The sequence below is a fragment of the Hyaena hyaena genome, unplaced genomic scaffold, assembly GCF_003009895.1.
Source record: "Hyaena hyaena isolate Hyena2069 unplaced genomic scaffold, ASM300989v1 scaffold_768, whole genome shotgun sequence".
NCBI lineage: Eukaryota > Metazoa > Chordata > Mammalia > Carnivora > Hyaenidae > Hyaena > Hyaena hyaena.
Genome location: NW_024081403.1, coordinates 572,405 through 587,819, shown reverse-complemented (window position 1 = coordinate 587,819; position 15,415 = coordinate 572,405). Strand labels below are relative to the sequence as shown.

Here is a 15,415-nt window from a genome sequence, read left to right as displayed (position 1 = left end):
AGTCTCCAAGGGAATTATAAAAAGCTCCCCTGGTGATTTTGATGCAGCTGGTCCAGAGCATCTGACAGCCATGATACTGTAATTCTTTAAGGCATAAAGAAAACCTATTTAGAGAGATTAAAATCTCTCTCTCTCTTCCCTTGAGATCACGTTGTACCGAAAGCTAAAAATATAGGGGTGCTTAGGTGACGCAGTCATTTAAGGGTCTGACTTCAGCTCAGGTCATGATCTTGAGGTTCATGAGTTTGAGCCCCACGCTGGGCTCTGGGCTGACAGCTCAGAGCCTGGAGCCTGCTTCGGATTCTGTGTCTCCCGCTCTCTGCCCCTTCCCTACTCATGTTCTGTTTCTCCCACTCTCTCAAAAATAAAAATACTAAAAGAAAGCTAAAGGTATAAACCTTTATGCTTTGGGACCCTTGTGGAAAGGAAACCATTATATTCTCAATATTTATTATTCTCTAGGGGAAAGGAAACTTTTGGCATTTGGTATAACAATCCCCGACCAGGTGCCAGACGAGCAATGTGTACGAAGACTTTTTACTTCTAAAGTATGCAGCCCTGAACTCTGATTAAAATCTAAGCATTATGAAAAAGAAAAGTATTCTAAAATTGAAAGTAGTCACTTTAAAATAAAGGGATTTGTTCCTATAATTCCAAGTGTGCTGAAATGAGCACTACTTTTGGCTCACACATACCTATAGTGGCTACAAAGGCTATTTTGCTCTCTTGGATGAGTTGGAACACTGTTTTATTTCTTTCCTCTTTCAGTTTAACACCAATAGTAAGTACATTCATTTAGTTTAGGTTAGATGATGGCACTGCGTGAAAGTTACGGACTGCAAAGAATGCTTCAGAACCTACCAGAAGAGCAGAAATCAGCAATTCACTTCTGAGTAAGCTGAAACTCTTGATCATACCACGACATGGACTATTCTCCCAAACTATTACTAATTAGTTTAAAGGCTAACTCAAAGTTCTAGCTTCTTTATTTAGCATCATGATTAGAGACCTAGATAACTAATGAGTTAACTGAAAGAGAACTCACTCTTCCTCATCAAACTAAGCAAGTTTGTGGAGTCTCTTTCTGATTTACACCATCTGAGAAGTAATCATGACTGTCTTTTCACATGGTGCTTAGTGGTTTCAAAGTAGTATAAAAAACATTAGGAAAACTGGTCTTTTAGGGTACTGTGAGGCTACTAAGTACAAGAAACTAACATGGACATCCTAAATGAAACCTATAGATTCTATCATCAATACACCTGTGGTATGTTTCTATACCACACACTGAAATGGACTCTAGTGGTCTGCGGTCTTGGTATAGCCTTGTGCTACTTGGGTGTTATATATGTGCCAAGAAGATACAGTGTATTGTTGAATGTTCCTGGCTCCAGGCAATGCTAAAAGGTAGATCAATGCAGTCTTCAGTACCAGACCTTTTAACTAACTAGCCCTTGCTCTCAAGCTGCTTTCCATGCTCAGGGCCATGAAAATGCCTTGTGCCTCTTACTTTTTCTGACCTTGCTCCTCCATCCAACCTTAATTGCCCTTTACCCTACATAGGGAAGACCTGAAGGACTAAAATAATCACTTTTGCCAAATTATGGTGGTAGTATCTAATACAGTATTAATTATCCCTTTAAAACACATATTAATTATCGGAAACACAAGAAAACTATAGACGTTAGTAATGTGGAAAACTTTAGGGAAGGTTCAAGAAAACACTCATTATCCCCTAAGCTTCCAAGACCTGTAAGTAGCTGCTACTTCTTTATCAAGGCTGGCTTAACTCATAAACTCTACTAAAATCATCTATGGTAGGCAGAATAATCTCCTGCTCCAACCAAAGATGGCAATATCCTAATCCCTGGGTCCTGTGGATATGTTAGGTGGCAAAAGGCAGACTTCAGGTGGAATTAAAGTTGCTCACCAGATAGCCTTAAAATAAGGAGTTTAGCCTGAATTAATTGAGTGGGTCCAATGTAATTACAAGAGTCATTCAATGGGAAAAAGGGAAAAGAGTTGGAAGGAAAGAGATGACATCTTAAGAGAGACTTAACCAGCCACTATTGGCTTTGAAGATGGAAGGTAGGTATAAGCCAAGAAAGTGGACTCTAGAAGCGAGAAAGGGAAGCAAACAAAATAGTTTCTCTTCTAGAGCCTCCAGAGAGTAATGAACCCCACCTACACCTTCATTTTAGCCCAGTGAGATCCAATTCAGACTTTCAATCTCAAGAACTATAATAACTTAGTATTGTTTGAAGTTACTAAATGTGTGTAAATTTGTTATAGTAACATTAGGAAACTAATACACCATCAAAGTACAATGAGGGAGCTCGCCCCCTGATTTCCTTAAAATATATGCTTGGTATTTTTCCTACTGGATTATGCTGCTCCTTGATAGGGGAAATTGCCTCATTTGTATTTGCTGGTAATTAAAAACAGAGATGAACTTCTGTGCCTGAAAATAGAAGGGAAAAAGAACGATCCAATAAGTAACTTAACTTATACTATAAATATAGATTTAAATGTGCAACTGGACAAAAAAAAGTTGGTGAAAAGAACTCATTTGCTAGTATGGCCCTGTTCTGAATTTTCTTTTATTCAAGAATAGGGGAAGGTGATTTACCAGATTCAAGTTAACAAAACCCTGCCAATATGAATGGTTCATTGTCATCTGCTAGTTTGTATCATTTCACTTCCCTCTGCCAGCATCCCCTCCCACACTGAAGCACAACATTTGCCACTGATTTTATCCTGCATTTAGGGGACCTGTCCAATTCCAGAAAACTAGACATGCCACCTGAAACTTAAACCAAAATAGATGGAGAATCTATAATTCCTTCAAAATACTTTATCCCAAACATTATTGCAGAGTACCTGTTTTACTCCTTCTAACAAATGTAATAAATACCACTGAAAAGCAGCTTAGAGCAAACACGGACAGATTCTTAGCTGATGGCAACAAGAGATAGCATTCCTATTATTCTGTAAACTGCTTGTCACAAAGCACAAATTCTCTACTGTTTTGATCTGACGAGAAACTAAAATTTGGACCATTCCATACTCTACCCCAGTATATGAAATTCTTTGATAGAAAGAAAAGGTTTTGGCTGTTTTGCTGCAAGAGGAAATTTGGTGCCCTCTGGTGTTGGATGATCATATCACCTTTACAAACTAGCATTCCAGAGAGGGTCAAAGAAAGCATGCATTATTAGAATGGAATAGCTTATCTTAATGCAATACAGATACAGAGTTATTTTTTAGTGGAAAGTTTTGCTTTTGGTTTATCAATCAATGTTTATGATAGAGTATTAGACAAGTGCTATAAAAATTAAGCCTCGTAGGTAAACTACTTGGCTACTTTATCTGTTGAGGCATCCAGCCTTAAAACAAGGAGAACAAAGGTGAATGGTTTAAGATGTTGCGGCAAAAGAAATGCATAAAAAGAGCATGACATTATTAGGGTGCTATGATCTACACCTGATGCTTCAACCCTATCATAAAACGTAATAGACATAAAAAATAAAATAAAAGATAACACCTGTGAAAAATACTGTCCATCTTAGGAACATAACTAATAGAGCTGGAGCCCCCTATATAGCACCCTGGATCGTTTTCTCCCTTCCCTTCTTAGGCAACCACTCTATTCAATTTGATGTTTAAATGATTGATATGTAAATGTAATTTTTAGTTTTCTGCACTTTCTCTAACACTATTACGCTGCTTCTGACACTGAAAATTACCTTCAAAATACTACTTTGTAAAAGAAAGCTCAGGTTAGAGCAGTTAAAACTGGTCATGCAGAGCCAGGGAGAGGATTCCAGCTACCTCCCAAGTTTGGGGACACAAAGAAGATGATACTGTGAGATTCTTAAGTATGAGAAGAGTGGGTGACACATGTCTCAGTACTGTGCAGTTTCAAGGAGGTTTGAACAGGACAAGATGGCCCTATGTTTTTTTAAAAAACAGGTTAGTACAGAAATGGAATAAGGGACAACAGTTAGACAGTGTATACCACCTTGGTTGATGTGATATAAGAAGACAAACATGGAGCTTTAGAATGAAAACCAGGCACAATCTTCCCAGAGCACAAGAGGCCAGAAACGAAGACAAAGCCTAAATCTATTCACCCGACATGCCCAACATTAAGTTCAGTCCTACGCGATAAGCTCCCATTTTCCTTAAATGTCACTCTGGGACTAACTTACTGATGATTCTGTTTTCTCCTTTTCCCAAATAAGTTGGCCTTACACAAAATTTGGGAAAGGATAACATGCCTCCTTGCCCTTCCACTGCCTTTTCCTGTCAGTGCCTGAGGAAGTCAGTGCCTTCCTGCTCCTCTCTCGTGTCGAAAGTTCTCAGAGCTTCCTCCTGCTCCAGCAACCTACCAGCTCGTGGGAAAGAGGGGATACACGTAAAACACCTTGTACTGTACCTACTAAGGCTCAGTAATTTTTAACTCCTGCTACCATCACTCTCATGGCTACAAACTCTTCATTCCATTCCTTCCCACCAGCTTCCTCTTAGTCAAAACTCTCATTCTCGTAACACTAGGCTAAGAAAAGCTACGTGAAGATATTAAATATTACTTGGACATAAGCATTTGTACTGTCTTTTACTACATGCAAGGATCTATATTAGGTGTTAGAAGGTGTAAGATCAAAGTATCTCGTCCTTTCCAATATGGTTCTTCATCTAATTCCTTCTCAGTCTGATTCTAGACAGGTGTCTCTCCTCTGTAATATCCATCAGAATAAATTCTCAGCAATCTTGTTAATAAATACTTAGTGAAAGGCTCCAGGAATTTACTTCTAAACCACTTTTTTATTTCTCAACTTAAAAATAAATTATTTATTTATTTTTCTTTCATAGTTTACTGTCAAGTTGGTTTACATATAACACCCAGTGCTCATCCCAGCAAATGTCCTCCTCTAGCCCATCACTCCCCTTCCCTTCCGGCCACCCCCATCAGCCCTCAGTTTGTTCTCAGTATTCAAGAGTCTCTCATGGTTTGCCTCCCTCCCTCTCCCCAACTATTGTTCCCCTTCTCCTCCCCCAGGGTCCTCTGTTAAGTTTCTCCTGATCCACTTATAAGTGAAAACATATGGTTTCTGTCCTTCTCTACCTGACTTATTTTGCTCAGCATAATACCCATAGTACCCAACGAGTTCCATCCACGTTGCTACAAATGGCCAGATTTCATTCTTTCTCACTGCAACGTAGTATTCCACTGTATAGATAAACCACATCTTCTTGATCCATTCGACCGTTGATGGACACTTAGGCTCTTTCCATACTTGGCTATTGTTGAGAGTGCTGCTATGAACATTGGGGTCCATGTGCCCCTATGTATCAGCATGTCTGTATCCCTTGGGTAAATTCCTAGCAGTGCTATTGCTGGGTCATAGGGGAGTTGTATTGTTAATTTTTTGAGAACCCTCCACACTGTTTTCCAGAGGGGCTGCACCAGTTACATTCCCACCAACAGTGTAGGAGGGTGCTCGTCTAAACCACTCTTGATTCCTTTTTATTGGTCTCCCTTCTTTCCAATAGTTCTCAACTCTAGCTATACGTTATGATTACTTGAAAATTAAAATGCACCCTATGTATATATATTTTAATATACAAAAACACACATAGTGATGCCCCGTCTCGACCAGCTGAAGTATAACCTGACAGAGCCCAGGCACTGGTGATTTTTCAAAGCTCCTCAAAAGATTCCAACTTGCAATCAGGGTTACCAGGACCAGTGTCAGCCAGGACCCTTAAATTATGCTCCATGCCTAAAGTGTTGTCTCTATCATTTACACGTTCAATTCATGTACTCAGCAACCACTTACTGAACTCTTACTGTGGACCTCGTCTAAAATCACTCAGCAACTACATGGCATCTTCAGAATCAAACATATGCTTCTTACCACTCCCTCATAATTGTTCCTCAGTTAACCATTTCTCTTTTCTTCTCTGCCATCAATCTTCCCACTTCTGCACAACCTTCCTACCATTTCCCAATCAAGCTTACTTCTTTGGTTCTGCTCTGGGATTCTCAGTGCATCTCAATGTCTTGTCCAAAACAATCCTGGGTTTCAAAAGCTGTTGTCCAAATGTCACTATGATATGACATTTCTGCAAATGCATAAGAAAAAGATCACTGATATTTACATGTGCCTTCCCCCTCCTTCACTCAAAGGTCCCTGAGTGGAAGAATTATGTTTCATTCATTGTTGTAACCTCAATATTTAAAATAGCTTCTGGCCAAGAGTCATCTACCCAACAGACACCAGTTAAATGAACGAAAGGATGAAAAAAAATAAAGGTATATAATAAAATGTTTTCTTAATCATCTAAGAATGATAAAGCGTTTGAGAGAGATCTTTCTTGACAGGCCATGGTGTAATGATTACTTATCAGAATGGAGTCTGGGATCTACCTCTGCCACATGCTAGGTTTGTGGGCCTAGGGAAGTTATTTAATCTAATACTTGGTTACTCCATCCACAAAATGTTGGCAACCGAACTTATCTCATAAAATGTTGTAGAATTAGATGAAATAAAGAGCTCAGAAAAATACCCAGTCTATAGTAAGCTTAACAAGGTAGGCAAAATAATGACTCCTGAAAGATGTCCATGTCCTAATTCCTGGACTTCTGAATATGTTATCTTACGTGGCAAAAGGGACTTTTGCAGTTGTGATTCACTTATGCCTTACAATGGGGACTTTACTTTGGATATTCCAGGATCACAAGGGCCCCTAAATAGGTCAATGAGAAGAAGTGACAGAAGAAGCAGAGGTTGGAATAATTCCACTGCTGGAAGGAAGACACAAGCCAAGAAACAGAGACAGACCAAGTAACAGATTCCACCCCAGAGCCTCCAGGGGGAAGGCAACCCTTTCAACATACTGATTTTAGCCCCATAACAACCCATTTTCAGAATGTGACCTCCAGAACTATAAGATGATAAAACTATGTTGTTTACAGCTACTATGTTTTTGGTTATTTGTTATAGCTGCAATAGAAAACTAATACATAAGGGATATGTAGGTGTGATAATTATTATTATCCCCCCTTCCCCATTTCAAAACGTTCTTGGGCTAACATCAATACTGATACGTCATGTGAGTAGTATATATCCTTGATAGAATGTGTTACATCATGAATACAGCATTTTACCTCTGTGGTCTTCTTCCCCAAAACACATGTACAAAACACATGTTAATATAGCAAGTCTATCAACTTACAAGGTGGGCCCTTGATTGACATCTGAACACTTTAATTTCTGGAGGGCTCATCACCTGAACTGATAAGAAGAGCTCACAGGGCTTCAAATGTCTAAACATAAAATATGGTTTATGTTGATTACCTGCTTTCTTTCTGGAGTCCAGAATTTTGGTATGTGGCAGGCAGAACGTATCAATATGGCCAGCCTCCAATAAAAACCCTGGGCATTGAGTCTATAATATTTCCTGGCACACAACATTGAACATGTTGTCACAACTTGTTGATGAAAGAACTAAGTTCATTTTACATAACTTAATGAAGACAGGACTTTTGGAAGCTCTACCTGGAAGCAAATTCTAGAATTTGTCCTATGCACCTTTCCCCTTGCTGATGTTGGTTTATATACCCTTACACTATACTAATAACAGAGAAGTGGGTATGACTATAGGGTGAGTCCTGTGAGTCCTCTTAGTGAATCATCGAATGTGGAGGTAGTCTTGGGGACCCATGACACAATGTATAATCGCAGTCTAGGGGCACCATGGTAGTTCAGTTGACTGACCATCCAACTCTTGAATTTCAGCTCAGGTCATGATCTAACGGTTTTGTGAGTTCCAGCTACATGTGGACACTGCATATTGACCACATGGAGTTTGTTTGGGACTCTCCCTCTCTCCTTGCCCCTTCTCTGATCATGCTCTCTTCAAAATAAATAAACTTTAAAACACTGTATAAAAATAATCCCAGTCTAGCTAATCAGCACTTCTCACAACTGTCAAGGTCATCAAAAACAGGGAAAGTCTGAGAAACTGTCAAAGACAAGAGGAGCGTAATGAGACATAGTAACTAAATGTAATATAATGTGGTACACTAGATAGGATCCTAGAACAGAAGAAGAACTTTAGGTAAAAACTATGAAATTGTGAATAAAGTATAAACTTTAATTAATAACAATATATCAATACTAATTTATTAACTGTAAATGTACCATACTAAGATAAGTTATTAATAATAGGGTTACCTAGGTGTCAGCATAGGGGATCTCTCTGCACTAGCTTTACAACTTTTATAAAAAATCTAAGGGCTATTCTAAAATAAAAGAGCTTTTATTAAAAAAAATTCTTGATTACCTACTATGTGTAGAGTATTGTGCTAAGCATTAGAAAATTTAGATTTTAAGATAAAGGAGTTATCAATTCTATATACTTTGCTCCAAAGTTATTCATTTACCTATATTTTGAAATCAGTTGAAATAGCAGGAAAACAAAGTTAAGATATTTGGTTATGCCTATTTAAATTGACAACTGATTTACATTTTATTCTCTCATCTGACAGTGACTTCCTGGAAGGTAGAAACAATTTAGAAGTATCAACTTTTTGAGCAAGCCCTAAATGTTATTTCACTAATAAAATGAAGAGAACTGGCCAACAGGCAGCCTAAAAGATGTCCAGTATCATTAATCATTAGGGAAATGAGAATCAAATTTACCATGAGATATCACTTCACACCTGTCAGAATGACTCAACTAAAAAAGACCAGAAATAACAAATCCTGATGAAAATATGTAGGAAAAAGGAATCCTCGTGTACTGTTGCTGGGAATGCAAGCTGGTGCAGACACTATGGAGAACACTATGGATGCTCCCCAGCAAATCAAAAATAGAATCAGCATATGATTCAGTAATTCCACTACAGGATAGTTACCCAAGGAAAATAAAAACATTAATTCAAAAAATTATATGTACCCTTAGGTTTACTACAGCATCATTTATGAGAACCAAGACAGAGAAACAACCCAAGTATACATCCCTCCATAAATGGATAAAGAAAATGTGGTGTGTATGTATATGTATACATACATGTATATGTACACACACATACAAACACGATGGAGTATTACTCAGCCATAAAAAAGAATGGGATATTGTATGTGCAACAACATGGATGGGCCTACAAGGTATAATACTAGATGAAATGAGACGAAGAAAGACAAATGCTCCGTGGTTTCACTCATATGTGGAATTTAAGAAACAAATGAATAAACAAGAAAAAAGAGACAAACAAAAGCGAACTCTTAAATGCAAACAACAAAGTGATGTTTGCTAGAGGGGACATAGGTGAGGGATGGGTGAAATACATGAAAGGGATTAAGAGTACACATATCCTGGTGAGCACTGAGTAATGAACAGAATTGTTCTCATATATTGTACACCTGAAACTAAAATAACACTGTATGCTAATCATAAGTCAATAAAAAAAGAAAATGAAGAGTGACAAACTTAAACTGAAAAAATAAATTGACACAAAGTAGAGAAATAAATACTACTACTAAAAGTCATGATGTTCTTTCCTAAAAGACCATTTCATGACTGTTTCTATGTTTAATGAAACCAGTAAAATCTGTGTCATATAATTATAAATGTCAGATCTTCATTACTAAAGCTTTTTCTTTCAATAAACCACTACTTTTCTGCTGCACAAAGAAAAAGAATAGGGAATAATTGTTCAATAGGTGGATTACTATTATAATTCAGATCTGCAAAAATTCCTCTTTTAAAGAGACAACCAAATACGTATTTGGAATATGATTTGTGCATAATGTGAAGATGACAAATCAAGTGTAAATGATTAAATGAACTCCTTTAAAATCTATGCAAGGTTCAAAATGATCACTATGTATAAATCCATGAAAATGAAATTTAGTGTCTTGTGGAAAATATATTTTCTAGATAAGCTAAAATAAGCAGATCTTTAATATAATTTATTGGCTTCTCTTCTCCCAAGTGTCTAAATCATACCTTTGTAATAATACAGTACACTTAACTCGTTTAATTATTTAATTGGATTAAATGTGTCTGAACTCATTTAATATAATTATGTTGTATAACTACAATATATCATAGTCATTATAGATGGTTCAATGATTTATTAGAAACCATGATATTTGGTCAATAATTTTATATGCTCATGTACAACACTCCATAGAAATGTAAAATAAATTCTGTTTTCACAATAGTTTCCTGGGGTCTTAAAGAGATAATTTATTTTATTCATATTACATTGACTTACGTTAAAAAATATTATGCAACTATACTAGAGACAGCTCTGCTTTTCCTTAATCCAGAAGAAGAACTATTTTTCCCCAGGAAGAAATTTTTGATTCATTTCTTCAAAATGCTAGTATTTCAGTTTTCTCATGATCACACCAATCACTTAGACAAACAAGGTGGGCCAGAAAAAAAAAGTCTCAAAGGAAATTAGAAAATAGTTTGAATTGAATTATTATAAAAATACAACATAAAAGCCACAGGATGTGGTAATGCAGTAACTAAAGGGAAGTTTATAAGCATTAAATGCTTAGATGATAAAAACAAATTTCCACTTGATAAGTTTCTATCACAAAGTATTTTTTTCTAAAAAACAAGAAAATGAAGTCAAAGCAAAGGAAGAAAATATTAAAGGTAAGAGTAGAATTAAGAACTTAAAAATAGCCAACAACAGAAAAAAAATTGAAACCCAAGAATGGTTCTTTGAAAAGATCAATAAAATCAATAAACCTCTAGCAAAACTAAAATAAAAGAAAGAAACAAACAAACAAACTGCCATGGTAATGATTGAAAAGGGGATATCATTACAGACCCAAGGGACATTAAAAGAATTTATATAGGGGCGCCTGGGTGGCTCAGTCGGTTAAGCATCTGACTTCAGCTCTGGTCATGATCTCACGGCTCGTGGGTTCGAGCCCCGCGTTGGGCTCTGCGCTGACAGCTAGCTCAGAGCCTGGAGCCTGTCTTCGGATTCTGTATCTCCCTCTCTCTCTGACCCTTCCCTGCTTGCACTGACTCTCAAAAATAAATTTAAAAAACATTAAATAAAAAAAGAACTATATAGTAATATTATCAATACTAAACACATAATTTCTACAACTTAGATAATTAATTGGAAACAACAAACTACTGAAACATATCCAAAATGAAACAGGTAACATAAATTGTCCTTTAACTACTGAGGAAATTTAATTCATAGTCCAAAACTTCCAAAAAAGAAATCTTTAGGCCCAGAAAGTTTCATTGCCAAATATTTAAGAAAAAATAACATTTTCCAGAAAATAGACAAGGAAAGGTTATTTCCTCTCTTTTTACATGGCCAGTACTGTCCTGATATCAAAACCACACAAAGACAGTACAAAAAGAGAGAAAACTGCAGGTCAAATCCCTTCATGTAGAGAGGTTAAAAAACAAAACAAAACAAAACAAAACCTCACAAATAAACATTGCAAGTAGAGTAGAATACAACATAATAAAGTGGTGCTTACTGAGGGACTGATTACATCAGCATTAACAATGAAAATGCATTAATCATATCAATCGATGCAGAAAAAACACCTGACAAAATTCAACATCCATTTAAAATAAAACTTTAGCAAACTAGGAACATAAGGAAACTTCCTCCACCTCGTAGAGTACATCTACGAAACACCTAAAACTGACATCATACTGGCGAGAGAGTGAAGGCTTTCATCCTAATATCTGGAAAAGAGCAAGGATGTCTGTTCTCATCTCTACTCAGTATTTTACTGGATGTTCTACTACTTTGGAAACACAAAGAATGGAAACAAATTCCAGATTTGAAAGGAATAAGTAATGCTGTCTTTATTTGCAGATATGATCATTTAAGTAGAAAACACAATGGAATCTATAAAATGACTACTATTCCTACTAAGTAAGATTAGAAAAGTTGTAAGATAACAAGATCAACATACAAACCCAATTTTATTTCTACATATTATCAATGAACTGGAAATTGAAATTTAAGAAAACAGTATCATTTAATAACAGTATAAAAATATGAATACTCAGACATAAATCTTACAAAAGATGTCAGAGACCTGTACCTTCAACATATCAAGATACAAAGTCAAAACAACAATTGTGTTTCTGTACACTAGCAACATAAAATGTCAAATAATTTTTTTAAACAAATAACACCACGAAAAAGTAAGTAAGTATAAATCTAACAAAACACGCACAAGCTCTGAATGATAGAAAGTACAAAAATATGGATGAACGAAATCAAAGACCTAAGTAAAAGGAGACATACCACACTCAAGGATTAAGAAAATCAACACAGTAATGATTTCAGTTTTCCCCAAGTTGATCTGGAGATTTCAGATAATACAATTAAAATACCAACAAGATCTTTTTGTAAGCATAAACAGGCCAATTCTGAGTTATTATGTGAAGCCAAAGAAACTATAATAAATAAAATAACTAGTTTGAAAAATAGCAAATTAGAAGAATCCTAGAATCCTCTTTTATGCCTCATTATAAAGCCACAATAACTAAGACAAAGGACTACTGGCAATGAGACACCAAAGTGAACTGAAGAGAACAGAGAGTCCAGAAATAGACACACACATGCACAGCCACTTGATCTTCGATAAAGCTGCAAAAGCATTTCAGTGGGGACAGGACAGTGTCTTCAACAAATGGTGATGGAACGATCCAGCATCTCTGTTGAAGATAATAAACCTTGACCTAACCTCACACATTATTAAAAAAATAAACTGAAAATGAATCCTAGTTCTTAATGTGGAACTTAAATTATAGAACCTTTAGACAAAAACCACAGAAAATCTTTATAACCTTGAGTTAGGCAAAAGAGATCTTAGATATGACACCAATGGCATAATCTATTTTTAAAAAATGAGAAATTAGTCTTCATCAAAATTAAATATGTTTTCTTTACAGGAAAAAAATGTTAAGAGAATACAAGGACAAGCTACAAACTCAGAGAAAACCTTTACAAATCACATAAGCAAAGAAAAACTCACATCCTAAATATACAAAGAACTTTTACAACTCAGCAGAAAAAACACAACCCAATTAAAAATGACTAAAAGATTTAAACAGACACTTCATACAAATGGAAAAATAAGTACATGAAAAATGTTCAACATCATTAGGAAAATTCCATTAGGGAATTGTGAGCTGAAACCACAATGTGATACAACTACATATCTACTTATGACAATATAAAAAATATTGAGACTACCAGGGGTTAGTGAGGATTCACAGCAAAGGAAATTCCCATACATCCTCTCTTAGAATACAAAATGGCATAGCTGTTTTCCAAACTGGAAAACAATTTGACAGTTTCCTATGAAGTTAAATATATGCTTACCATACGATCCAGTAATCTTGCTCCTGAATGTTTACCCTAGAGCAATGTTTCCAACAGCTCTAATCATAATTGCCAAAACTACGGGAACAACTCACCTGCCTTCAACAGGTGCATGAACAAACTGGTTTATTAATACAAGGGAAAACTACTGAACAATAAAAAAGAACAGTAGATATATGAAACAACTTGGATGGCTCCCATAGGCAACTGTACTGAGTAAAAGAAGCCAGTGTCTAAAGGCTATATATTATATGATTCTTTTATAACATTACACTATTATTTTATAACATTATCAAAGAGACAAACTAAAAGAATAGAGAATAGATCAGTGTTTTTCAGAGATTAGAGGTAAGACAAAGATATGATTATAAAGATGTAATCAAGGCACAATTACAGAGGCACAAGGGAGACTGGGGGGCTGATAGACCTGTCCTGTATCCCCACCGTGGTGGCTGTTAATATGAATCTGTGTATTTAGATCATAGCGCATATGTCAAGAATAAATCAATTTTATCGCATAATAATTACAAAAACTAAAACAAAAAACCCTAAAAGACTATAGTGAATAAAAAAAGAAGTTTGCTCAGCCCAATTTCCCCCAAAGTAGATGCTTAATTAACATCTGTTGAGTAAAACACTGAAAATTAGCTGTACTTTCGGTTTCAATATTAATATCATTTATACCCCGAAGCTTCAAAACTTTAAATAACTTTCTCTAGTGTCATTAACAATGGATAAATGCCACATAAAGATGTCTAGTTTGGGGGAAAAATCATTAAAAATATCAAATTAAAGTCAGAAATCTAGATTTCCCAAACAATTATTTTAAACTTAAAAAAATTTACCATTAACAAGGGATAACTTTATCTTTATATCTTCTATGTTCACCACTCACATCACTAACTCATGTCATTTCCAGGCTCCTACAGACTTGTCAATTTTTTCTGCTACAAGAACGATCGGCATTTGTTTGCCTACGGCTCCTGTGCGGGTCCTGCCACATTACCCCCTACCCTGACGTGTCACAGATCTGACTAGAATTCATTCACTTTGATTAAACAGGCAGGCTGGCTAAATTACACATATGTAATGAATAAAAGTAACTTCATAAAAAAAACACACACACACAAAAAAACAAAAAACGCTGATGTTGGTCTTGCTTTACTCTAAACCTGAACTTTTCAGAAGTACCCAGCCTAAGTACCAAACATGTTTTTTTTAAATTGCAAAGATGTTGCCTACATATACTTATAGTAGAGAGCAAGTATAATTATACTTCTCTTAAGTTTCTATTTGTTGAAGAATTATTTCAGAGTTCTCTACCTTATTGTTCAGGTATTATTTCTGAATATTCTCTTTAACATATGATCATTTCCAATCTATCTATGGGTTTAAATCAAATTTCAATTAAAAACACTGTATTTCACAGCTTTGATCAATTAAGCTGTGAAGTATATTATAACGGTGCTAAAATATATTGTTTACAATCTACAGTATATGCCTTGATGCCACATTATGCCATCACTTGCAAATAAATCTAACTGCAATGCTCTGGTCAGCATCCAGTCAAAAATGTAATAATGACCTATAATTATACTATCTTACCAAATGATGAAAAACAATTAATCTGAATGAAGCACTCGATGCAGTAATTTTATTGTATTCAATCTCTGACTAGAATCATAAACAATGAGTTCACTTAATTGTTTAAAATAATGAACTATTATGCAGTTTTCTATATTTAAGCTCTGAGGACATTGTTAATATTTGGCACACTGATTAATAAGGACTGCTATTTATTATTAATAAGTAAATAACAGAGGCAATTTTTGAAAAAAGTTTACTCAGAAAATACTGGTCCTCAAACTTTCCAATTCTCAAGAGCACCTCATTCACTGACTTTAACTGGCCTCCTCAGTACCTGCAATTTATTGTTCAATGCCTTCACACAACCGCTTTCTAAACAGAAGTTTAAACCACAGAGAAGTACACTTTCCTATAAAATTATAG

The 15,415-nt window shown here is 35.7% G+C and overlaps 1 protein-coding gene across 1 annotated transcript in view; it reads right to left on the bottom strand.

The window, feature by feature from the left end:
- RNF180 (ring finger protein 180) overlaps positions 1-15,415 on the bottom strand; it is a 171,959-nt gene that overhangs the window by 132,148 nt on the left and 24,396 nt on the right. The gene's annotated exons all lie outside the window — the stretch shown is intronic.